General features: G+C 40.2%; 1 protein-coding gene across 9 annotated transcripts in view; it reads left to right on the forward strand.

Moving 5' to 3' along the window:
• MAPK8 (mitogen-activated protein kinase 8) overlaps positions 1 to 24763 on the forward strand; it is a 98556-nt gene that overhangs the window by 10814 nt on the left and 62979 nt on the right. For 3 of the 9 annotated variants that reach the window (XM_060406508.1, XM_060406510.1, XM_060406506.1), the window contains exon 1: positions 1 to 24763. This exon is cut by the window's right edge. The exons of the other annotated variants lie outside the window; for them this stretch is intronic. The gene's annotated coding sequence lies outside the window, so the exon portion shown is untranslated. 9 annotated transcript variants of the gene reach the window in all.

The following is a 24763-nucleotide window of genomic DNA, read 5'->3' on the forward strand; positions in this document are numbered from 1 at the left end:
GGGCCAAAGAGTTAAAGGGGCTGAAGTATTAAAGGGGTCAGTCAGTCTGCATGAATGGTGAGAGGAGTAAGGGTACGTACCGGGAATCAGTTGCTGACATCTTTAATCAGTGAGCGAGAATTGGAGGGAAGGTAGTTAGTGATCAGGGATAGTAAAGGTAGTTAAAATTTCAGAAGGTCTAGTAAAGGATTTGGGGGGTAGGGGATGAGAAATGGGGTGAAACGGAGGATATACAAGCAGTGTGGCAGTGACAGTTTGGGAAACGATCGTGGATCAGGAAGAGTGGGACTCGGGGATGTAAGTAAGGTGTGGTGAGATTGATCTTGCTAGTAGCTAGGAGAAGGTGGCCATCAGTTCAGCTGTTAGAGGACATAGAATGGCAGTGGTTTTGGCAAGACATAGGATTGCTAGCCTTGACCTGTTTGCGGATTGTAGAAGGAATTTGAGACATCATGACTAGTGTTGTATTTTTAAGTGAAATAGAATAGAAGATGTCAGGGTGTATCACAAGTAATAAGGGGCTAATACAAGGATTTTTTAGCAGCTTTATTGAGATTTCATTCATGTATCATTACAGTTAACCTGTTTGAAGTATACAGTACAAAGTCTTTCTCGTATATTTATGAAGTAATGCAATCATCACAACTAATTTTAGAACATATTTGTTACTCCTGAAAGAAACTCTGTGCTTACTAGCTGGAAGTTGTTTCCTGTTCCCGCCTGTGCACACCTCCTGCCCCAGCCCTAGCCCCAGGTAACTACTTACCTTCTACTTCTGTCTGATGGCTCAGAGGCTAAAGGGTCTGTCTGCAATGTAGGAGACCCGGGTTCGATCCCTGGGTCGGGAAGATCCCCTGGAGAAGGAAATGGCACCCCACTCCAGTACTCTTGCCTGGAAAATCCCATGGACGGAGGAGCCTGGTAGGCTACAGTCCATGGGGTCACAAAGAGTCGGACACGACTGAGCAACTTCACTTCACTTTCTGTCTCTATAATCAGTTTGCCTATTCTGGACATTATGTAATGTGTAGTCTTTTGTGGGGAGAAGGCGATGGCACCCCACTCCAGTACTCTTGCCTGGAAAACCCCACGGGCGGAGGAGCCTGGTAGGTTGCAGTCCATGGGGTGGCTGAGATTAGGACACGACTGAGCGATTTCACTTTCACTTTTCACTTTCATGCACTGGAGAAGGAAATGGCAACCCACTCCAGTGTTCTTGCCTGGAATCCCAGGGATGGGGGAGCCGGGTGGGCTGCCGCCTGTGGGGTCGCACAGAGTCGGACACGACTGAAGCGACGCAGCAGCAGCAGCAGCAGCAGTCTTTTGTGGTGACTGCTCGTTTCACTTAGCACAGTGTTTCCAGGCCTGTTCATCGTGTGGTGTGTGTCAGTATGCATTGTTCCCTGTGATCTGGTAGTGTCCGTTTGCACGAATACGCCAAGGCCCCTTTGCCCGCTCTCGCGTTGGCGGGCGTGTGGTGTGTGTCAGTATGCCATTATTCTCGTGATAGTGTACGTTTGCACGAATACCCCGCGCTCGCTTCGCCCGCTCTCGCGCTGGCGGCCGTTTGGCTGCAGTGAGCAACACTGTCCTGAGCATTCATGCTCAAGTTCCTGTTTTCCTTTGTTGCTTGTGCTTTTGGTGTTCATCTTAGAAATCATTGCCTGATTCAAGGTCATGAAGATCACTCCTGTGTCTCTTTCAAAGAGTTCTATAGTTTTAGCTCTCACGTTTAGCATTGTGATTCTTTTTGACTCAATTTGTGTGTGATGTGAGGAAGGGATCTGATTTCATTCTTTGGCATATGGATATGTAGTTATCCCAGCACTGTTTGTTGAAAAACAGTTGAGCCTTGAACGACATGGGTTTGAACTGCACTGGTCCACTTTTATGCATATTTTTTTCAATAGATACATAACTATAATGCTGCATACAAGACGCAGGGTTGAATGAGTCCAGGCATGTGGACGTGGGTAAGAAGGGCCACCTGTAAAGTTATATGTAGATTTTCAACTGCATGGTGGGGGTTCAAGGTCAACTACATTGTGCTTTCTTGTTCAAATGTCTTACTGTTCTTGTTTTTAAAATCTTTTTTCTCAACTCACTTTTATTCCATTTATCTATATGTCTGTCCTTAGGTCAGTCACCATGTCTTGCTTATTTTCTGTAGCTAAGAACTGTTTTATGAAATTTTTTTTCAATTAAGTTGAGTGTTCTTACATATAGATACACACAGAGGTATATATGTAACTGGTTGTGATGTAAAATGCTTGAAAACATCTGATTTGAGCTATGGCGGCTCCCTCTCTCTGGTGGCAACTTAGCGGGGTGTGCCCCCACTTGGGGAATGTACCAAGAGGGTGTGTTAGAGGGCCTGACTGTGGGTACATGAATATATTTTAGATTGGAAGGCTGATTTTATTTTTTTTAATTTTAGTAGGTATCATGTTCTTTTTGGATGTATGTGGACCAAAGTTTTAGAACAACTGAATTTCTAAAGAATCAGTTAGATGACTTTAAGGGTTAGGAAATGCATTATTTGAAATTTTGATTGAGGTTAGTCGGCTTTTGTACAGGGCCAGCTCACAGTTAAAAAAATTTTTTTTTGCTATATTAAGCATTTCTGTATTGGATAACTTTATTATCTTGATCCTCTGTGTTTTCCTATAGGCCACTGTCAGTTTCTATTTTTTTTTAATCATGTTGTCTTACTCTCTTCCTTTTTATTAAGATATTATATGTGAAAAATGACAGGCATAATTTAACAAGGATAATCTTAATCCATTTAGAGACAAAAATGTTTCCAAGCTGGGCAGTGCCATGGCTGGTCTATTTTATTTTTTCTTTAATCCTAGGGTATTACCCTAGGGAGTCCCAAAATAAAACCAAGTGTTTTATTACCCCCTATTTCTCTAACCCCATACTTTGTTGGTTCCTTACCTCTAATATTTAACACCCATTCTCCGCCAGCCTTGTAAATCTGAAAAGTTCAGCTCAGCTTTCCAGCCACCTTTATGGAATTGGCAGGTGCCCGCTGAGAAAATGGCCCTTGCATGCCTGGCTCACCTCTGAAGATTTTCTTACTGTCCCAGATCTCTGCCTCCATACCTTTTTATTGCCTTTTTAGGAGTCTGATGCCTTTGAAGAAGTATTTATAATTATTTTTCTTTTCGCCTGTGAGATACCCAGTTTTTCTCTTTGCTCTCAGTAAGAGTGAGTGAAGTTGCTCAGTCGTGTCCGACTCTTTGCGACCCCATGGACTGTAGCCTACCAGGCTCCTCCGTCTGTGGGATTCTCCAGGCAAGAATACTGGAGTGGATTGCCATTTCCTTCTCCAGGAGATCTTCCCAACCCAGGGATCGAACCCAGGTCTCCTGCACTGCAGGCAGACGCTTTACCGTCTGAGCCACCAGGGAAGCTGAGTCACTCTAAATTACCCACTTCTCTATTGCAGTTGTTGTTGTTCAGTTGCTAAGTTGTGTCTGACTCTTTGTAATCCCATGGACCGCAGCACAACAGATTTCTCTGACCTACCTCATCTGTTGGAGTTTGCTCAAATTCATGTCCATTGAGTCAGTGATGCCATCTAACCATGTCATCCTCTGTTGCTCCCTTCTCCTTTTGCCTTCACTCTTTCCCAGCATCAGGGTTGTTTCCAGTGAATTGGCTTTTCACACCAGACGATGGTGATAGACTACTGGAAGGGTTTTTTTTTTTTTTTTTTTTTTAAATTTAGGGTGAATGTATGGCAGAAAAAGATAAAGTCCCATTTACTAATGAAATCACAGCGTGACGAATTCAGGGACTGGCTAGTGATGCAGTTCAGTTCAGTTGCTCAGTCGTGTCTGACTCTTCGTGACCCCGTGGACTGCAGCACGCCAGGCCTCCCTGTCCTTCACCAACTCCCGGAGCTTACTCAAACTCATGCCATTGAGTCGGGGATGCCATCCAGCCATCTCATCTTCTGTTGTCCCCTTCTCCTCCTCCCTTCCATCTTTCGCATCATCAGGGTCTTTTTCCAGTGAGTCAGTTCTTCACATCAGGGTGGCCAAACTATTGGAGCTTCAGCTTCAGCATCAGTCCTTCCAATGAATATCAGGGTTGATTTCCTTTAGGATTGACTGGTTTGATCTCCTTGCTGTCCAAGGGACTCTCCAGAGTCTTCAGCACCACAACTCCAAAGCATCAGTTCTTTGGTGCTCAGCCTTATTTATGGTCCAACTCTCATCTATTACTTGGCAGGTCACTGTTATAAGGGAAAGCAATTTGTTAGCTTAATGAAGGCTTGTGTCATGAAATTCCCTGTTTGAAATTCTATTGTATGTAATTTTGGTTTTGTCTCAGGGTGAGAGTTTGAGTCCCAGTATTCTTATATATATGGTATATATTCATCATATATACATTATAGCAATTATTAGAGAAAGGAAATAGGATTAAGATTAGAAAACGGAAGAAATACTTGTCAGAAAATGATGTTTTTGCAAGGTTTGGGAGAGGTGAAGGTAAGGTAACATTTTCATGTCTGTCAGGAATTACAAAGGTCAGTCACATACAGAAGCAGCTGACATACTTTTGGCATGATACTGGCTTAGTTATAAGGCTGTAGAGTCCTAGGGAGTGTGGAGGAGGCAACGAGAAGTCTCTGCATAGTTATGTTGAAGAAAATTTTAAAATCTGTTCTACAGAGAAACCCCAGGATAGCCATCTAAGTCATTAAACGGAGGGACTGACCTTTGGGCTGGACTTAATGACTGTGCTTTATAGCATTATATACTAGCACAGCCGCTAAGCCACCAGTACAGTAAGGGATTGCAGGGAGAACTTAATTCTGTGAAACTGGTTAATGCAAGCTCTATGAAACGTTGCTGGCTTTGATTTGGTGTGCCGTCTTCATATGCATTTATGTGTGTAAATTAACTTAGAGTCTTCATGAATCCATTTATGCTGCTTATCCTTCAGCGCAGTCATATATTTCTGAAACTTCAGAACTGCAGCAGTTTCTATCACTCATCAACCACTGCAGTTGAAAGGGAAATAACTGCTTTTGTAGTCTCTCTCTCTCGTTTTTTCCTTCTGAAAAAATGAGAGATATTGGAGGTGTTCAGTCTTAGGTCACTTTATCAGTGGAGTTTTGGTTGATACTTGGATAGGAACCCTTTCTTAAACTGATCCGTCTCTTTCATGTTTTCACTTTCCTAGTATCCATGCAGTGTCTGTGTCAGCTGACTGACTTAAAATCTTCTTTATCACACCTGCCCGTAGAGCCTACTATTACTGTCCTCTGTGGTTTACAAATGGCCATTTAATCAGCTTTTCTTTTCTTTTTTTTTGAGTCACTCTTGTCTTCCACCCCTACCCTTGCCCCAGCTTCCATTAAGAATGTTCAAGCATACAGAGAAATTGGAAGAATAGGACAGTGGACACCTGTATACTGCCACTTGGATACAGTTGTTAACATTTTGTTATATTTGTTTATTTCTCTCCTAATAGAGACTTTTTTTTTTTTGGCTGCGTTTGACCCCTAAAGCATCTCCTAAAATTAAACACATTGTTTTATAAATGTCATATTTGGAAGAGGGCAACCTTAATATTTAGTCTGTATTCAAGTTGTCCATTTGTAGTGGGCTTTCTTGAGCCAGAATTTTAAGTTCATGCATTACATTTGATTTAGTCACTTTTAACTTGTTTCTTTAGTCACTTTTAACTTGTTCCCACCTCCATTTTTCTCTCCATGATACTGACTTCTTGGAGAGATCAGACCAATCATTTTATAGAATATTCTTGGCATTCTAGATTTGTCTGATGGTTTTCTTATGGTATTTGACTTTTATCTCTAACCTTTGTGTCTAAAGGCTGCATTATATTTAGATTTTTTTGACTTAGATGTTCCTGTGTACATTATACTGATTCATAACATAAGACAGGTCTTAGTTTGTCTACCTGAAATGTGATCACTTGGTTAAGATGATATTCACTAAATCGGTTCATTATACAGTTGACTTTCCTCCTTCCCCTTTGCAATTAGCAATTGACCAGTGAGGTGATATTTTGGTACCCTACAAATATTGTTTTCCAGAAGCATTTTACCTGATGTTTCTAGCATGTATCGATGAACCGTATCTAAACCAGTTATTTCATTTGGGCTTGCAGAGTGATGCAAGATCCTTCTGGATCTATTAGCCAGCTGTCCTCCGGTAAAAAGACCCTTCCTACGTCAACTGAGATTGAACTACAATTCTACCCAAAAAGTTGATGAATATGCTTAATTTCCTTTGATGTATCAACTCTAACTCTGAGAATTCTTTCAGCTCTGAAACACTGAACTAGCTTTCAACTCTGAAAATTGGTGACTAGTCATCTCCAAAGGTGTCAACTAATTTTGTTTCTCTCTCTTTTGGTTCACAGAAATTTTTGGTTTGGAGGGATGGGGTTTGTAGTCATTTAGTCACTGTTCCTTTTTTTACTAGGCTTTATTTTTTAGGAATTTTAGATTTATAGAAAAAAGACAAGAGCATAACCCTGCACCCAGTTTCTCCTATTACCTATATCCTCCATTATGATGGTATATTTCTTATAATTAGTGAATAATATTGATATATTAGTAGTAGCTAAAGCCCACTGTTTATTCAGTTTTCCTCTGATCTAATGTCCTTTTCTGTTCCAGGTATGCCATCCAGGATACCATGTTAGGTTTAGTTTTCCTGTCTTCTTAGGGTTGTCTTGGCTTTGAGTTTCTCAGACATTTCTTGAATTTTTTGATGACCTTGATAGTTTTGAGATATTTTGTAGGATATCCCTTTATTGGAATTTGGTGTTTTTCTTATTTTTAGACTAGAGTTATAGGTTTTAGCTTCCCTGGTGGCTCAGAAGATAAAGAATCCGCCTGCAATGTGGGAAACCTGGATTTGATTCCTGGGTTGGAAAGATCCCCTGGAGAAGGCAATGGCAGCCCACTCCAGTATTCTTGCCTGGAGAATCCCCATGGACAGAGGAGCCTGGCAGGCTACAGTCCGTGTTGCAAAGAGTCAGACACGACTGAGCGACTAAGCCCAGCACACATGGGTTTTAGAGAGGAAGATCACAGAGGTTAAGTGCCATTTTCATCCATAGTATCAAGGGAATATTCCATGAGCATAATTTACGACTGTGGCTGTTGCCTTGATTGTCTGGCTGAGGTGATGGTTGTCAGGTCTCCCACTCGCCCCTTGCCTGGTTGCGAGTACTGTTGGGAAGAAGTCACTATGCGCAACCTTGAAGAATGAGGAGTTACACCCTTTGTGCTTGAGAGTAGAGTCCATTAGTTATTTAGAAGCCTTTTGCACAAGAGATTTGTCTCTTCTCCCATTTGTTAACTTATTCAGTCATTAATATCAGTATAGATTTATAGGTATTTAAACTAATTTGTTTAGATTTTTCTAACTTTGGTTATTAAGAGGTCTTTCAGTTGGCTACTGTGCCCCTCTCACTTACCTCTGTCAAAGTGGGTGATTTTGTTTTTGAGGCTATCTTTATTTTTGGCACTACAAGATGCTCCCAGCTCGTCTTGTATATTTTCTGTCCCAGACCTAGAATCAGCCATTTTTTCAGGGAGTCCTCTTTCAGTTTATTGCAGAATGGTGCTAATTCTTCCGTAAAGATTATAGGATCTGGGTACTAAATGTGCTCCAATAAAGATAATAAAATCTTGGTGCTAAATGTGCTTGTTGCTTCTGGGATTTGGTTTCTTCTAGGCACTCTCAGCAGACAGAGTAGAAACAATGAATGTGTATATATTAACACACGTGTATAAGTGTGTCTGTATACATGTCTATAAATATTTCTTTGTGTAACCATCTATGTCAGTAGTAAAGTTAATATGAGTTCTTACTGTCTTCCATTTTAATCCATTACCACATGAATCATTCTGGCATCCTGCCTTTATTGGTCATAAATTTCCTCCCAACAGTGAGAAACCTGCCTCCTGCCATATACCATCCATTTACTTGGCTGTTCAATTCCAGTATGTATATGTGTATAGCAATATCAAAATTATTGATTTATACCCAAATAGAAACAACTGTATCACCTAGGAGGGGTTTGTTTTTTTTTTTTTTGGTCCATTTGGTGGGAGTTTATAAATCATCTCATTTGCAAACAAAGCAGTTTTCTTCTTTTAACAATCTCTGTACTCTATAATTTCTTTTGTTGTCTTACTGCAATAGCTAGAACTTCCGGTATGATATTGAATAGGAGTGGTAAGAAGACGTGTTTATTACCTTGTCTCTGAACTTGGAAAGTATCCAGTTTCTTGGGCTTCCCTTGTAGCTTAGCTGGTAAAGAATCTGCCTTTAATACAGGAGACCCCAGTTTGATTCCTGTGTTGGGGGGACCCCCTGGAGAATGGAGGGCTCCAGTGTTTATGGGCTTCCTTGGTGGCTCAGACAGTAAAGAATCCGCCATGGGGGAGACCTGGCTGTGATCTCAGGGTTGGGAAGATCCCCTGGAGGAGGGCATGGCAACCCAATCCAGTATTCATGCCTGGAGAATCCCGTGGACAGAGGAGCCTGGCAGGGTCCATGGGGTCACAAAGAGTCCGACATGAATGAGCGATTAAATTTAAAGAATATCTAGCTTTTTACCTTTAAGTATAATGTTAACTGTAGACTCTTTCTTTTAAGGTGTTCTTTATCAGGTTGAGGAATTCCTATTCTCAAATTCTATATCTACTTTTCTGAGTTTTTAAAATGTTTTAATCATGAATAGGTATTAGTGAAGTCGCTCAGTTGTGTCTGACTCTTTTGTGACCCCATGGACTGTAGCCTGCCAGGCTCCTCCATTCATGGGATTTTCCAGGAAAGAATACAGGAATGGATTGCCATTTCCTTCTCCAGGGGATCTTCCTGACCCAGGGATTGAACCCGGGTCTCCCGCACTGCAGGCAGACGCTTTGCCATCTGAGCCACCAGGGAAGCCCATGAATAGGTCTTCAGTTCAGTTCAGTTCAGTTGCTCAGTCATGTCCGACTCTGCGACCCCATGAATCGCAGCACACCAGGCCTCCCTGTCCATCACCAACTCCTGGAGTTCACTCAGACTCCCGTCCATCGAGTCCGTGATGCCATCCAGCCATCTCATCCTCGGTCGTCCCCTTCTCCTCCTGCCCCCAATCGCTCCCAGCATCAGAGTCTTTTCCAATAAGTCAGCTCTTCACATGAGGTGGCCAAAGTATTGGAGTTTCAGCTTTAGCATCAGTCCTTCCAAAAGAACACCCAGGGCTGATCTCCTTCAGAATGGACTGGTTTGATCTCCTTGCAGTCCAGGGGACTCTCAAGAGTCTTCTCCAACACCACAGTTCAAAAGCATCAATTCTTCGGCACTCAGCCTTCTTCACAGTCCAACTCTCACATCCATACATGACCACTGGAAAAGCCATAGCCTTGACTAGATGGACCTTAGTCGGCAAACTAATGTCTCTGCTTTTGAATATACTATCTAGGTTGGTCATAACTTTTCTTCCAAGGAGTAAGCGTCTTTTAATTTCATGGCTGCAGTCACCATCTGCAGTGATTTTGGAGCCCAGAAAAATAAAGTCTGACACTGTTTCCACTGTTTCCACATCTATTTCCCATGAAGTGATGGGACCAGATGCCATGATCTTCGTTTTCTGAATGTTGAGCTTTAAGCCAACTTTTTCACTCTCCTCTTTTACTTTCATCAAGAGGCTTTTAGCTCCTCTTCACTTTCTGCCAGAAGGATGGTGACATCTGCATATCTGAGGTTATTGATATTTCTCCCGGCAATCTTGATTCCAGCTTGTGTTTCTTCCAGTCCAGCATTTCTCATGATGTCTCTGCATATAAGTTAAATAAGCAGGGTGACAATATACAGCCTTGACGTACTCCTTTTCCTATTTGGAACCAGTCTGTTGTTCCATGTCCAGTTCTAACTGTTGCTTCCTGACCTGCATGTAGGTTTCTCAAGAGGCAGGTCAGGTGGTCTGGTATTCCCATCTCTTTCAGAATTTTCCACAGTTTATTGTGATCCACACAGTCAAAGGCTTTGGCATAGTCAATAAAGCAGAAATAGATGTTTTTCTGGAACTCTCTTGCTTTTTCCATGATCCAGCGGATGTTGGCAATTTGATCTCTGATTCCTCTGCCTTTTTTAAAACCAGCTTGAACATCAGGAAGTTCACGGTTCACCTATTGCTGAAGCCTGGCTTGGAGAATTTTGAGCATTACTTTACTAGCATGTGAGATGAGTGCAATTGTGCGGTAGTTTGAGCATTCTTTGGCATTGCCTTTCTTTGGGATTGGAATGAAAACTGACCTTTTCCAGTCCTGTGGCCACTGCTGAGTTTTCCAAATTTGCTGGCATATTGAGTGCAATTTTGTCAAATGCTTTTTCTTCTGTTGGTATGATTATATGATTTTTCTTCTTTCTTCTTTTGATGTGGTGGGTTACATTTATAAATTTTAGAACCAGCCTTGATTTCCTGGAATATACCCCTTCATTGTGGTATAGAATTCTTTTTATACATTGTTGAATTTAACCGCAGATATCTTGTTTTGAATTTTTGCATCTGTGTTCAAAAGAGATACTGTTCTGTAGTTTTCTTGTAATGTGTTTGATTTTGGTATTAGGATATGCAGCACTCATAAAATGAATTTGGTAATATTTCCTCTTCTTTTGTTTTCTGGTAGAGTATAGAGAGTTTATCTTTATTTTTTTGTTCCTCGTATGTTTGGTGAAATTCGCCAGTGAAACCATTTGGACTTGGCACTTTAAGCTGAAGGTTAATAACTATTGATTCAGTTTCTTCAGTAGATATAGGCCAATTCAGATGATCTGTCTCTGTGTGTATTTTGGTAGATTATGTCTTTTCACAGATTCGATCTATTTCATCTCCTTTATCATCTGTCCTTTTGACATACTTGCAGTTAGTAGTGATGATCCCTCTTTTTGTTGGTAATTTGTGTCTTCTCTCTGTTTTTTTCTTAACCTAGCTGTACATTTATTAATTTTATTCATATTTTCCAAAACACCTTTGGTGTTTTTTTCCCACTATTTCGCTGTCTTAGTTTTATTGATGTTTGCTTTATTCTTATTTTTTTTCCTGCTTGCTTTAGGTGTCATTGTTATTGTTATTATTATTGATGTTCACATTGTCTCAGATTTGGTCAGTGGGAATTTCTTACAGTGACTGTTCTGTCATTTTGACCTAACCTGGTTGGTCACTGAGTGCTTCCTGCCAGTGGAAGATGTCTGTGTTTCAGCGTGTACACACTCTGCCTCAATCTGGAGCACTTCATTCCTGTAGAAAATTAGTTTTAGTTTGAATTTTATGTAATTGTTCATTTCTTGCATTCACACTTTGAACAGATTGGCCACGCAGGATCTTCCTTTCTGCTTTCTTTGGTAGTCTGCAGAACAATTGAGGTCTGTCCTGTCCATGTTGGTATTCGGTATAACCTTACTTCTTTCAAATACAGAACATTTTTCTGTTCAGTTTATGTGGACATAAAGATATTTTTTTACATAAAGCCACATTTTTGTGAAGTCCCTCAAAGTGATTTGTACTTCAGCAGTTTGAACTCCTGCTATATTGAGAGATAATTGAACACCACATGACTATACCGTTTTAAGAAGCTACAAAGTTGAGTATGCAGTATTCTAAATGATCTGATTTGGCTTTTCTGCATTTCTACAATTATTTCATCATTTATTTTTTAAAGTGTTTGAACTTTAACTTCTGGGCTTTGTTACTTTTTCTTTTAAAAATACTTACTGTGCCAGCATCTTACAAATATTAACACTCATTTAATCCTTTTAACAACCTTGTAGGTAGAGATTATTTATTATTCTGTGAAAATCACATGGACAGAGGAGCCTGGCAGGCTACAGTCCATGGGTTGCAAAGAGTCAGACATAATTGAGTGACTCAGCACTCCATCATTTTACAGACGGGGAAACGGAGGCAGATAAAATTAATTCCCCAGGATGGTGGGGCCGGAATCTGAATCCAGACAGTCTGCCTTAGAGTCTGAGTTTTAATCACGGCTTCATGCTGCTTCTCCTCTGCTGGTTAAGTGAAAGAGTTGTTTGTGATGCACCATCATGTTCTCCCTTCTCTTCATGTTAATTATGGCGTAGTGGGTGCGGCAGTGCAGACCAGTTGTAAAAGTAATATAGTTTTGAGATTTCTAACCAGAAGAAGTTAGAGCCTTGTATTTCCTTGCTCTGAGTTAATTGGCCCTTTACTGAAATTACTTTTGGCCAAGACACAAACACTGAACAGAAAGACTGAGGTCTCTTTTTTAAAAAGTTGATTAAATCTGTTTAGAGTATGAATTTAAAGTGCTGTATTCTATGATGATATAAGATGAAAGGAGAGTAGAGAGTAAGTGAGAATACTTAATAAACTACAGAGCTAAATATTTATAATAAGTTTATTGGTGTACATAGCTCTTGCTGACACTATATAAGATGTATTATTTTATGAGAAGAGCATATTTTACTAGAAATCCTAGGTTTTTGAATCAGAATTCTAGATTCTAGTCCTTTGATATGTTGATGTAGGGTACACTGCATCTTATTTCCTGGTGAAATTTTCTTCTTATTCTTTCCCTCCTTATAGTTATTAAGACCTGCTGATTTCCTAAGGTCAGGGCACACTCTTTGAAAGAAGATTATCCAGTGCCAGAGAGAGGAAGAGAGTAGTGAGAAGCATTTTCCCATTTTTTAAAAAGTCAAATACAAATACATATAGAAAATTGAGGGGAAAAGAAAGATAAAAAGATATCCATAATCTTGCTAATAATGTTTTGGTGTATTTATTTTCATATATTCCATGCATGTGTGAGAAATTACATATAGTTATGTACATGGACTCACATGTAGCTGTTTATTATGAGAGATCTTAAAGTCACATTAGTTTATATTAATTGGGGACTAGAGTAGTGATAATTGCTTTGATTTGATTAGGGATTAAAGTCTAAAATATATATTTTGCTTTAAAGAAATGTGTCCTTAATAAAATTGGGATTTTTATAAAAGAAGAGATTTACAACATTGGTTTCTGTACCTTAGTTTGCTAGTTTGCTAAGGTTTGTTATCATCTCTTTCACAGTGCAGAACATGGGAAGGAATTGCCAGAACTCCATGAAGTTCAGCAGTTTTCACAGTAATACTAAGATACTCTTTGCCTTTTTCATGCTTGTTCTCAAGAGCTTTTCAGTGGCCATATGTCCTGACCTGCGATGCGGCAGCAGAGTGAGCGCAGAACCACATAAGAGACCCCAGCTGTCTGAAGTTAAACCGCAGGAAAAGGACTTGGAAACCTGTGGCACAGTGGGATGCTTCTCACTAGCTTTCAGGAAACGGTCACTTTCCATCCAAGCGGCAGTTTCTTAGCATGCATTACGTTTATTTTTATTTTCAAGTAAGTTTTAAAAATTTAAATGTTCAACTTTAATGTCTAATATAGTAAGTATTGATAGGTATAATCCACATAAATAGAAATTCTTTGGTATTTTCAGTAATTTTAGAGGGCTTAAGGGATCCTGAAAGCAAAAAGCTTGAGCTGCCACATTCTATAAAATTAAAAAATCATTTGTTACTCTCACTACCTGCCTTACCAAAAGAATCTTGGGAAGCTGCCAAGACTCCCAGGGACAGATATAAATTTTCCAAAATGTTAATTTTAAGTTGAAAGTTAGAATTTTATCACTGGTAGTAAATACTGTCATTTGTTTTCCTTGAAGTACTGAGCTGACTGTCATTTGTGAGAAAATGTCTTCTCAAAAATTTGGATACTCTAGTCCAAGTGAGAGTTTGTCCATTCTTTCAAGTGTTTGATGAAGAAATGGCTCACAACTCAAAAGCTGCATTGCCTTTTTTTTTTCCAGACAACAGTTATTTCCCATCATACAAAAGAAGCGCTTTTGTGTGCTTCTCGTTTCATCACACAGATAATTTAGATCTTCCTCTTTTCTATTGTGCCAAAATTTAACAATTTAATTGCAAGGTGAAACATGGAACCATATAAATAAAATTTTCTTGCTCTATTAAAACCCATTCGTCTGTCTTGAATTTAAATAAATCGTTTGCCTGTGCATGGGTAGTTTGGAGAAAACTGGTTGAGTTAGATCTGCAAATCTTTTAAACGTGTATGTATTTGATCACACCACCATCGCCATCACCAAAACCCAGATGTTTCAAGTATTGGGAGAGCTGAAATTGATACAGTTCATATTTTGGGGGGGGAAATGAGTAAAATTGTTACCTTTAATCAAACTGATGATTGTGAAAGGAGAGAAGCCACAAATTATCAATATCTAGAGTAAAAGAAGGATGTCATAATATATTCTAGATTAAGGGAATACTGTAAACAATTTTCTACTAATAATTAAAGTAGATGAAATGGACGGATTCTTTTCAAAGATAATGCATTACCTAGACTGACAAAACAAAACTGTGTATTTATTAGAGAAATTGAATTTGTAGTGAAGATCTCTCCCAGGAGCTCAGTGGCATCACAGCAGAGCACCAGTTAGATGAAGCCACGCGCCTGAAGCGTGCATTTGTACTAAATCTCTTCAGCCACGTCCGACCCTCTGTGAGCCAGTGGGCCATACGCCTCCAGGCGCCTGTGTTCATGAAACTGTCCCAGCAGGAACACTGGAGTGGGCTGCCATGCCCTCTTCCAGGGGGTCTTCCTGATCCAGGGATCAAACCCGTGTCTCTTATGTCTCCGCATTGACAGCTTGGTTCAGTTCAGTCGCTCTGTCGTCTCCAACTCTTTGCGACCCCATGAACCACAACACGCCTGGCCTCCCTGTCCATCACCAGCTCCCGGAGTCCACCCAAACCCATGTCCATCGAGTTGGTGATGCCATCCAACCATCTCATTCCCTGTTGTCCCCTTCTCCTCCTGCCCTCAATCTTTCCCAGCATCAGGGTCTTTTCAAATGAGTCAGCTGTTTGCATCAAGTGGCCAAAGTATTGGTATTTCAGCTTCAACATCAGTCCTTCCAATGAACACCCAGGACTGATCTCCTTTAGGATGGACTGGTTGGATCTCCTTGCAGTCCAAGGGACTCTCAAGAGTCTTCTCCAACACCACAGTTCAAAAGCATCAATTCTTCGGCGCTCAGCCTTCTTTATCGTCCAACTCTCACATCCATACACGACCACTGGAGAAACCATAGCCTTGACTAGACGGACCTTACTTGACAAAGTAATGTCTTTGTTTTTTAATACGCTGTCTAGGTTGGTCATAACTTTCCTTCCAAGGAGTAAGCGTCTTTTAATTTCATGGCTCCAGTCACCATCTGCAGTGATTTTGGAGCCCAAAAAATAAAGTCAGCCACTGTTGCCACTGTTTCCCCATCTATTTGCTATGAAGTGATGGGACTGGATGCCATGATCTTAGTTTTCTGAATGTTGAGCTTTAAGCCAAGTTTTTCACTCTCCTCTTTCACTTTCATCAAGAGGCTCTTTAGTTCTTCTTCACTTTCTGCCAGAAGGATGGTGACATCTGCATATCTGAGGTTATTGATATTTCCCCCAGCAATCTTGATTCCAGCTCGTGCTTCCTCCAGCCCAGAGTTTCTCATGATGTACTCTGCATATAAGTTAAATAAGCAGGGTGACAATATACAGCCTTGACGTACTCCTTTTCCTATTTGGAACCAGTCTGTTGTTCCATGTCGAGTTCTAACTGTTGCTTCCTGACCTGCATATAGGTTTCTCAAGAGGCAGGTTAGGTGGTCTGGTATTCCCATCTCTTTCAGAATTTTCCACAGTTTATTGTGATCCACACAGTCAAAAGACTTTGGAATAGTCAATAAAGCAGAAATAGATGTTTTTCTGGAACTCTTCTTGCTTTTTCCATGATCCAGCGGATGCTGGCAGTTTGATCTCTGGTTCCACATTGACGAGCAGGTTCTTTATCACTGGGAAGCCCATGTCTAAAGCAGTCACTTGCAAACTTTTTAGTCTCGGAGTATCTTTACATGAAAATTATTGAGGCTGTCAAACAGGTTTTCCTTTTGCATGCTATAGCAATCAAAATTTACCTGTTAGTAATTAAAAAATTAAGAACTTTAAAACTTTGAAGAACTTAAAGAACTTTATCAGTTCACTTACAAAATAATAAACCAGTTGCAGGTTAATGTAAGCTAACTTTTTAACGAAAAATAAACTATTATACAAAAGCAAAAACAGTATAATCTGCTGTGGATTCACAGATTTCTTAGACTCTGGAAAACTCTTGTACATCTATGAGAGAATGAGGATGAAAAAGACGAATGATAACGCATTTCTGGGTTTAACATTTTTATCTTTCAGCAGTTTAAAGTTATAGTCTCCTGTAGTTTCTGGCTTGCATAGTTTTAGAGGAAAAGTTGGTGGTAATTTTTGTCCTTGTTTCTGAAAAAGTTTTGGAAACGGTACACCTGTAGCTTCCTGGCAGTTGTCCTTTGCCAGCTTACGGAGCTTTGCCCTGTGCGTGTGTGAATTAGTATTTGGCTAAAGACAGAAGAGAGGGCTCCTGTGCTGATTTCTGGAGCTCCTTTTCCTCTGAGTGGCTCTCTCCTCTCTACTCTGGCCTCAAGATTTCAGTCACTTTCGCTTTCCTTATCTGGCTTATCAAGTCGGCGAGGCTGCTGTGCTCCGTTCATTGTGGCTGTTTCTGCACAGTGGTCTGGAAAGGGCCCCCAGGCAGAAGAGGGGGAAAATTACAAGACAGCTTATTAGTTTCCCTTTTCTTCTCCCCGGGGGTTAAGGCCTGATTTCTCTGTTACCTCATGTCTGATAGTGAGGTGAAAGTGAAGTCGCTCAGAGACTCTTTTAGACCCGATAGACTGTCCATGGAATTCTCCAGGCAAGAATACTGGAGTGGGTTGCCATTTCCTTCTCCAGGGCATCTTCCCGATCCAGGGATCGAACCCGGGTCTCCCGCATTGCAGGCAGACGCTTTAACCTCTGAGCCATCAGGGAAGCTGATAACAGTATCACATTTTCTCCTCTTCCTCCTTACTGAAAGAGGGTAATCTGATCCTAGTACTCCACCATGCCAGAAGCAGAAGTCAGCTTTGTTAATTTTTATTTTTAAGAGTTGCTTCAAGAACTATTGTTTTAAAGGAATTGAACTCTATTTAATATATCCATATAAGGGGTAATATTGAACAATTGACATATTTTTTCTCTAGGTAATTTGTGGATCTGAGTTAAAACGTGATAACAGCATTGGTAACAAAATATAAAAATAGTTCCAGGTCTCTCTCTGGATACCAACATCTGTGGATGCTCAAGTCCCTTATATAAAAAGACATAGAACAGTCAGCCCTCTGTATCCAGGAGTTCTGTATTTGCAGATATGAAGGGCCGACACTAAGGGTAGAAAGCTTAGGTGGCAGTGGGGAGTAAGAAAGATACCTGCCTGCACCACCATCTGAGAGAACAGCGTAAGAAGTGGTGCTTTAAAAGACAGGATTTCATTTACAGCAAGTGTGTGAGTCGCCCAATCGTGTCCGTGTCCGACCCTTTGCGATTCCATGGACGGTAGCCCACCAGGCTCTTCTGTCCGTGGACTTCTCTAGGCAGGCATACTGGAGTGGGTTGCCATGCCCTTCCCCTATTTAAAGCAAAAAATCAAATAAATAAATAACTAAGGTTACAGGAGAATTTGGAGCTGCAGTTACAGTGGCTGCATACAGTGGTGTGGGGACACTGAGGGGAAGTAGAGGTCTTGGTCAAGGTCAGAGAGGGATAGAATGCCTTTGGGGATGCTGATGAACATTTGGTTGGACATTATTTTTTTTTAATGAGGAATGAAAACCATGATGAATTTTGTCTTACCCTTTTCTGTGAGATGGTGGGCACTTGGCCCAGTTCCCAAAATAATTAACCAACTTGACCTGAAGGGAAAGGTTCAGTTGACAGTAGTCTTAACTTGCCTGAAAGTTAAGGCAAATTCTGAAACTTGGGTCATTTTTTGTTCTACTATCTTCAAGCGAAGGCGTTTGAGGATAGAAAGCCAGAGTGAAGGAGGCAGAGAAAAGAGGGTAGTACCATACAGAAGAATACATGGGAAATTTGTGCTACAAATTTTGCATTTTAATTAAATGTATTAATTAAAAACCCGAGTTATTTGATATGTGGATTTGTAGTAGTTAAATTCTATCTCGATGGATTACCCTTTGAACATAGCACATTTCTGGTATATCCCCAGTCCTTCCCCCATTTAGGATGCATTTAAGAAATGCAAATTCAATATTTGGTAAAATAGAGCAATAAATAAATAAAGATCACATGCTGTTTTGACCCTATTAAATGGATTTCCTCAGTTTCCATAGATAATTGGAAACAGCTGTAGTTGGTCATCTCTTAAAATTATTGTAAGTAAATATGGTCCAGGTGAAGCCTCGTAAGTTTAGGGTAACAGATTTGCTTCTCTGTATACATTTTTAAAGCTGCACAGATTTTGTGAGCTCCTTTTGAGTTTACAGATTTTGGAACTATTTATAACTAACTCCCTGTTGTCTGTATCCCTAAAGAGCTCCCCCTGTTTAAGACGCTGCCAGATTGGCCATCTGTTGCTGCTTCCCACCAGTCATTAGCTTTTCATCATGACTTAACCAAAGCAATTCTGCTCATTCCTGCTTTGGGAGCTTTCACATCAGGCCTCTCTACCGAAACTGATTGAATACCTTGTTGGTAGTCATTCTGAACATACATTTCTAAACTGGCAGACTGCTTACTAGGATTTCATTGTTGATGTATTCTCTAGCCACACAGTGCTTAGTGCAGAGATTCATCTTCCTGATTAATTTAATTCAAAATAAATTTGTTGGATATCTTTTATAAGTACGGCAATGTATAAGTACTTTGGGAAGCTTTTCAAAAAGTAATAAAGATTTTTTCTATCCTCCAAGTGCCTATAGTTTATGGACAGATAATATATATATAAGTTTGCCAAAATCCTGCAGTTATAATTGCTAAGACAAAGTTAAAATGCTGTAGGAGTTCAGGAATTCTAGGTAAGATTGTAATATGATCGTGATATGTGATATGATGTCTCTCATTCTTTTCCTGCTGAAATCCAGATAGAAGCAGAAAACTGAATCTAAGTCGATACTTTCTAAAAGAAAATCATCTAAAACAAAGTGATGCAGAAAGATTAAAAGTTAAAAAACAAATTCATGAACTTAAAAAAGAAGATTAGGAAATTGCGAAAGAAACCAGGTATAATGGTAATATATGATATGGTAGAATTCTAGGTGTGAACCATTAAACAGAATAGAAACGGATCCTGTTGGGAGACTTTAACATACTTACTTCTGAGAGTGAAGTATGCAGAGAATAAATAAGACCATAGGAAATGTTACAGATTTCCGCAAGCTTGTCAGGAACTCCTGGTTTCATGGCTTAATCCAGTATTTTTGTGATTTCCCCACTTTATTTCTCTATGATCACTTCTCTCCTAACTGCTGTGAGTCAGCCAGTGTACAAGCTTTGGGTTCTTTGTTAGTTTCTGTTAGAAAGCCAATCCTAAATATTTTGTGAATTTAGTAAAGTTAACTATTATTTGTCGAGAATAAAATGAAATAGGAACACTTATTCTGAGTCTAAGATCTGATTTTTCACGTATACACACCTATCTCCCTATCCAACCCTAACCCTGGAGAAAATATAAAAGTAAACTTAAAAGCGGTGCCGTGTAGACTTCTTCCACAAAGGTAGAATACGCATTTCTCTATTCCTCCTGCTAAGTGCAGGTAAAAACCGTGGACATTATGAATAAAACGAACGTAAGACTCTGAAAAATGAAGACGAAAAGGTAGGTGGGCTTAGGACCTCAGAACCCAGATAATAATATGACTGTGAAAGTACTGGAATGCCTCATATCTTCTGGTGTGGGTATGGAAAAGCTGGCAACCAGAAGGGTTTGGCACAAAGGCCTCAAGAAAAGTCTGTCCTCTTCAGCCAGGAATTAGGAATGGGATAGCCTAGTGAGACAGAAAACTCTTAGACAGTAACCATTACACTCCAGCCAGACATACAGAAAAAAATCGCCCTGATTAGCAGAAGCCAAGTGAGGTCCTAGACTTTCATTTTTCTCGGTCGTAACAAGCAACCCCTCCCTCCTGTGGTGTCAGCAGAGATGATAGATGGCTCGGGGGACAGTGGGGATGGAGTGATAATGTGCTCTTCCCAGCCGCGGCAGCATTACTGATGATCCAGAGTTCCCACCTTCACCCAGTGCACCGAGTTTCCTTTTCCCTTCCCCTCCCATCATCAGTCAGCAAACTCCAGTGAGGAACCTGCACTTCCACCCTTGCCAGGCAGCGAAGAGACTGCATTCTGCTTCCCCCACCAGAGCAGAGGCAGGAGAAGCCTACTATAGCAAGATTTTAAGCAAGATCCATAGTGTCGTGACAGTACCCCAGATATGCAGATTTCAATTGGAAGGGTCGTATCAAGAACCAGGAATGTGTCTACTCAGGTTAGAAAAGAGTTAATACACACCAATGGCAAGGTAACACAGATGTTATTCTAACAGATGTCAGAATATCTGACAAGGATTTTAAAGCAGCCACCGAGAAAATTTTTCAACATACAATTATAAACACACTTGTAACAAATGAAAAAAATATAAATTCTCAACAGCTTTGATAAAATGAACCAGTTACTTGGAAAGTACAAGCTATCACAACTCATACATCATGGTATAGGTAGTTTTAAATAGTGCTAAACTATTAAGGAAGTTAAAATTGTAATTTCAAAATGAAAACCAGACTTGAATGTTTTCATTAGAGCATTCTACCAAATTCTTGAAGAATTCACACAATTTCTACACAGTATGTATAAAATTAAGAAACCTGTACTAATTTCATTTTATGAAGTTAGTAATAACCTTGCTACCAAAGTCAGACAAAGACAATACTAAAAAAATAACAAAACTGCAGACCAATATCCCTCGTAAGCATAGAGGCAGAAATTTCTTAAATTATAACTAGAATATAATTCAGAAATAAATTTTAAAAAATACACTATGACCAAGTGGACTTAATTCCAGGAATGCAAAGTTGACTCTGTATTTGAAAATTAGTCAATATAATCAACCATAGTAACAGGATAGCGAAGAAAAAAATCACGTGATTGTATCAGTTATTGCAGAAAAGGTTTTGACAAAGTTGAACACCATTCATGACTAAAGTTCTCAGAAAACTAGAAAAAGAGGGGAATTTCCTCAATTTGATAAAGAACATATGTGGAAAAGATACAATTAAATTTATACTTGATGAAAAGATAAATACTTTCCCCCCATGATTAGAAATAAGGTGGCAAGGATGTCCATTCTCACAGCTCGTTCAAGATTGAAGTTCTGGTCAGCACAGTAAGGTGGGGAGACAAAGTGTACAGAATGGAAAGAGAAGTTAAGCTGTTGCAGCTTGCCCATGCAATGGCCATACGTGTAGAAAATCCCCAGGAAGCTGTGAAAAGTGAGTTAAGGAGTATCACAGATACAAGACTGGCAAACAGAAATCTGTTTCTGAACTAAAGCAATGAACATGTAGAAACCAAAATAAAAATTCAGTACCATTTACAATTGCTCAAAAGAAGAAATACTTAGACATGAATTTAATAAAACATTTATAGAACTTGTATACTAAAAATTATAAAATGCTGCTGAAAGAAATGTAAGAGCTAAATAAATGCAGAGGTATACTTTGTTTATAGGTTGGAAGATTGAGCGTAGTATAGAAATCTGTTTCCCTAAAATGGGTACACAAGTTTAGAAAACTATCAAAATCTCAGGAAGATTTTTTTTCCTTTGGGAAGTTTATGTGTTTGATTTTTAAAATTTTTATTGTAAGGATATTTGATTTACAGTGTTTCACAGCATAACTTCTAGGTCCATCCAGCTTGCTGCAGATGGAATCATTGTATTCTTTTTTATGGCTGAGTAATATCCTGTTTGTATGTGGGGATGTGGGTTTGGGTGTGGGTATGTGTGTGTGGGGGGTGGGTGGGTGTGTGTGGGGGTGGGGGTGTGTGTGGGTGTGTGTGGGTGTGTGTGTGTGGGGGGTGCGTGTGTGTGTGGGGGGTGGGTGTGTGTGGGGGGGTGGGTGTGTGGGGGTGTGTGTGGGGGGGTGTGGGGGTATGTGTGTGGGTGTGTGTGTGGGTGGCATCTTCTTTATCCATTCCTTTGTTGATGGACACTTAGACTGCTGCCATGTCTTGACTGTTGTACACAGTGCTGCTGTGAACGTTGGAGTACCTGTGTCTTTTTGAGTTAGAGTATTCTCTGAATATATACCCAGGAATGGAATTGCTGATCATATGGTGATTCTATTTTTAGTTTTTTAAGGAATCTCCATACTTTTCTTTGTAATAGCCGCACCAACTTACATTCCCATCAACTGTGTAGGATGGGGAGGAAGATTTTTTAGGTTTAGCAAAATTATTCTAAAATTTATATGGAAAGGCAAAAGAACTAGAGTGGCTACAACAATTTTGAGAAAAAAAAAGAATAAAGTGGGCCAGTTCACTCCACTCAATGTCAAGACTTATTAAACAGCTTAGAATAATCAAGACAGTGTGGATTGGCACATAGATAGACCTGTAGGTTAATGGAACAGACTGGATAGAAAACTAGAAATAGCTCCACACAAATAAGTCCAATTGATTTGATAGAGATGCAAAAGGCAGTGGAGGCAGGATAGTCTGTACAACAAATAATGGACGCGCGCAATTGGATATCCATAGACAGCCATGTGAACCTCAATCTAAAGCTCACACCTTATACAAAAATTAACTCAAAATGGATGCAGGGATTGAAATGTAAATGCTGCAACCTTAAAACTTTTAAAAGAAGATATAGAGGAAAATCTCTGGGACCTAGAGCTTGATGTAGAGTTCTTGGACATGATCCCCAAAGCACAATATAAGAAAAAAAAAATGTTCTTTACCAAAATAAAACACATGTGCTCTGTGAAGGACCCTATCAAAGGGATGAAAAGACAAGCTACATACAAGGAGAAAATATTACCAAACCACCTATCTGACAAAGGACTCATAACTAAAATATGTCAAGAACTCTTTAACACTCATCATGAAAAAAGCAGTCCAGTTAAAAAATGGGCTAGAGACCTAGAGACCCATCTTATTAAAGAGGGTGGGCTTCCGTGGTGGCTCAGACAGTTAAGAAGCTTCCTGCATTGCAGGAGACCTGAGTTCGATCCCTGGGTTGGGAACATCCACTGGAGAAGGGAATGTCAACCCGCTCCAGTATTCTTGCCTGGAAAATTCCATAGATAGAGGAGCCAGGTAAGCTACAGTCCGTGGGGTCCCAAATCGTCCGGCATGACTGAGCAGTTAACACACACAACAGGATATATGGATGGCAATAAGTGCATAAAAAGATGTCAGCATCACTGACACTAGAAAATGCAAGTTAAGATTATAATGAGATACCTCTGCACACCTTTCGAGACCATTACACTTGAACAATGACAGTGCCGGGCTTCCTTAGTAGCTCAGTGGTTAAGGATCCACTGGCTAGTGCAGGAGATGTGGGCTCAGTCCCTGGCTTGGGAAGATCCCATATGCTGCGGAGCAAGTGAGTCCATGCACCACAGCTGCTGAGCCTGTGCTCTGGAGACCTTGGGCCACAACTGCTGAGTCCCAGACACCCTTGAGCTCATGCTCAGAGACAAGATGAGCCCTGCGAGGAGGAGCTGGGGCACCGCAACTGGAGCAGCCCCACTTGCTGCACCTAGTGAAGCCCCACGCAGCAGGGACAGTCCAGCACAGCCAATAGATATAGTAGGGAAGTGCTTTAGAATGACGGAACCGCCTGCTAGCATGGATGAAGATATCCCGAATCTCTTACTGGAGCAGCCCCGCTTGCTGCACGTAGTGAAGCCCCACGCAGCAGGGACAGTCCAGCATAGCCAATAGACAGATGAGTAGATAGTACTTTAGAGTGACGGAACCGCGTGCTAGCATGGATGAAGATGTCCCGAATCTCTTAAACATTGCTAGTAGAAATGTAAAGTGGTACAGCCACTCTGGAAAACAATTTGACAGTCTCTTATAAACTAAACGTACTCTTATCATATGACCCACTAGTGACACTCCTGGGCATCTATCCCAGAAAAAGGAAAAACTATCTATGTGAAAACATGTACGTGATTTTTCATAGCAACTTTATTTGTTACAACCAAAAACTGTTAACTAAAATGTCCTACAATAGTTGAATGATTAAACTTATCTGTGGTGTGTCCATACTGGGGAACCCTAATCTATAAAAAAGGAATGTAATATATGCAACGACTTGGATAGATCTTAAAGTCTACTCTGCTGAGTTAAAAAAACAGTGTCAAAAAAGAGCTGTATGGCTCCATTTATATAGACATTCTTGAAATGACAGAATTATAGAAATGGGGAACAGATGACTGACTGGTTAGTGTTGCCTGAGATGAGGGGCAGAGGGGAGAGGGAGGCATGGCGCCTGAAGGGTAGTCAGTGGCACTTCTGCATGCTGGTCACGGTGGTGACAGTTACACGGATCTACACGAGATGACGCGGCATGGAAGTGCACATATTGTACCAAAGTCAGTTTCCTAGTTTTGATTTTGTATTTGTAGTTCAGTAAGATGTAATCTTTGGAAGAACTGGGTATAGAGTATATGGGACCTCTTTGTACTACCTTTGCAACTTCCTGTGAATTCAAAATTATTTCAAAATAAAAAGTTAAAAAGAAATCCTAGCTA

This window comes from Ovis aries, chromosome 25 (genome assembly GCF_016772045.2).
Source record: "Ovis aries strain OAR_USU_Benz2616 breed Rambouillet chromosome 25, ARS-UI_Ramb_v3.0, whole genome shotgun sequence".
Taxonomy (NCBI): domain Eukaryota; kingdom Metazoa; phylum Chordata; class Mammalia; order Artiodactyla; family Bovidae; genus Ovis; species Ovis aries.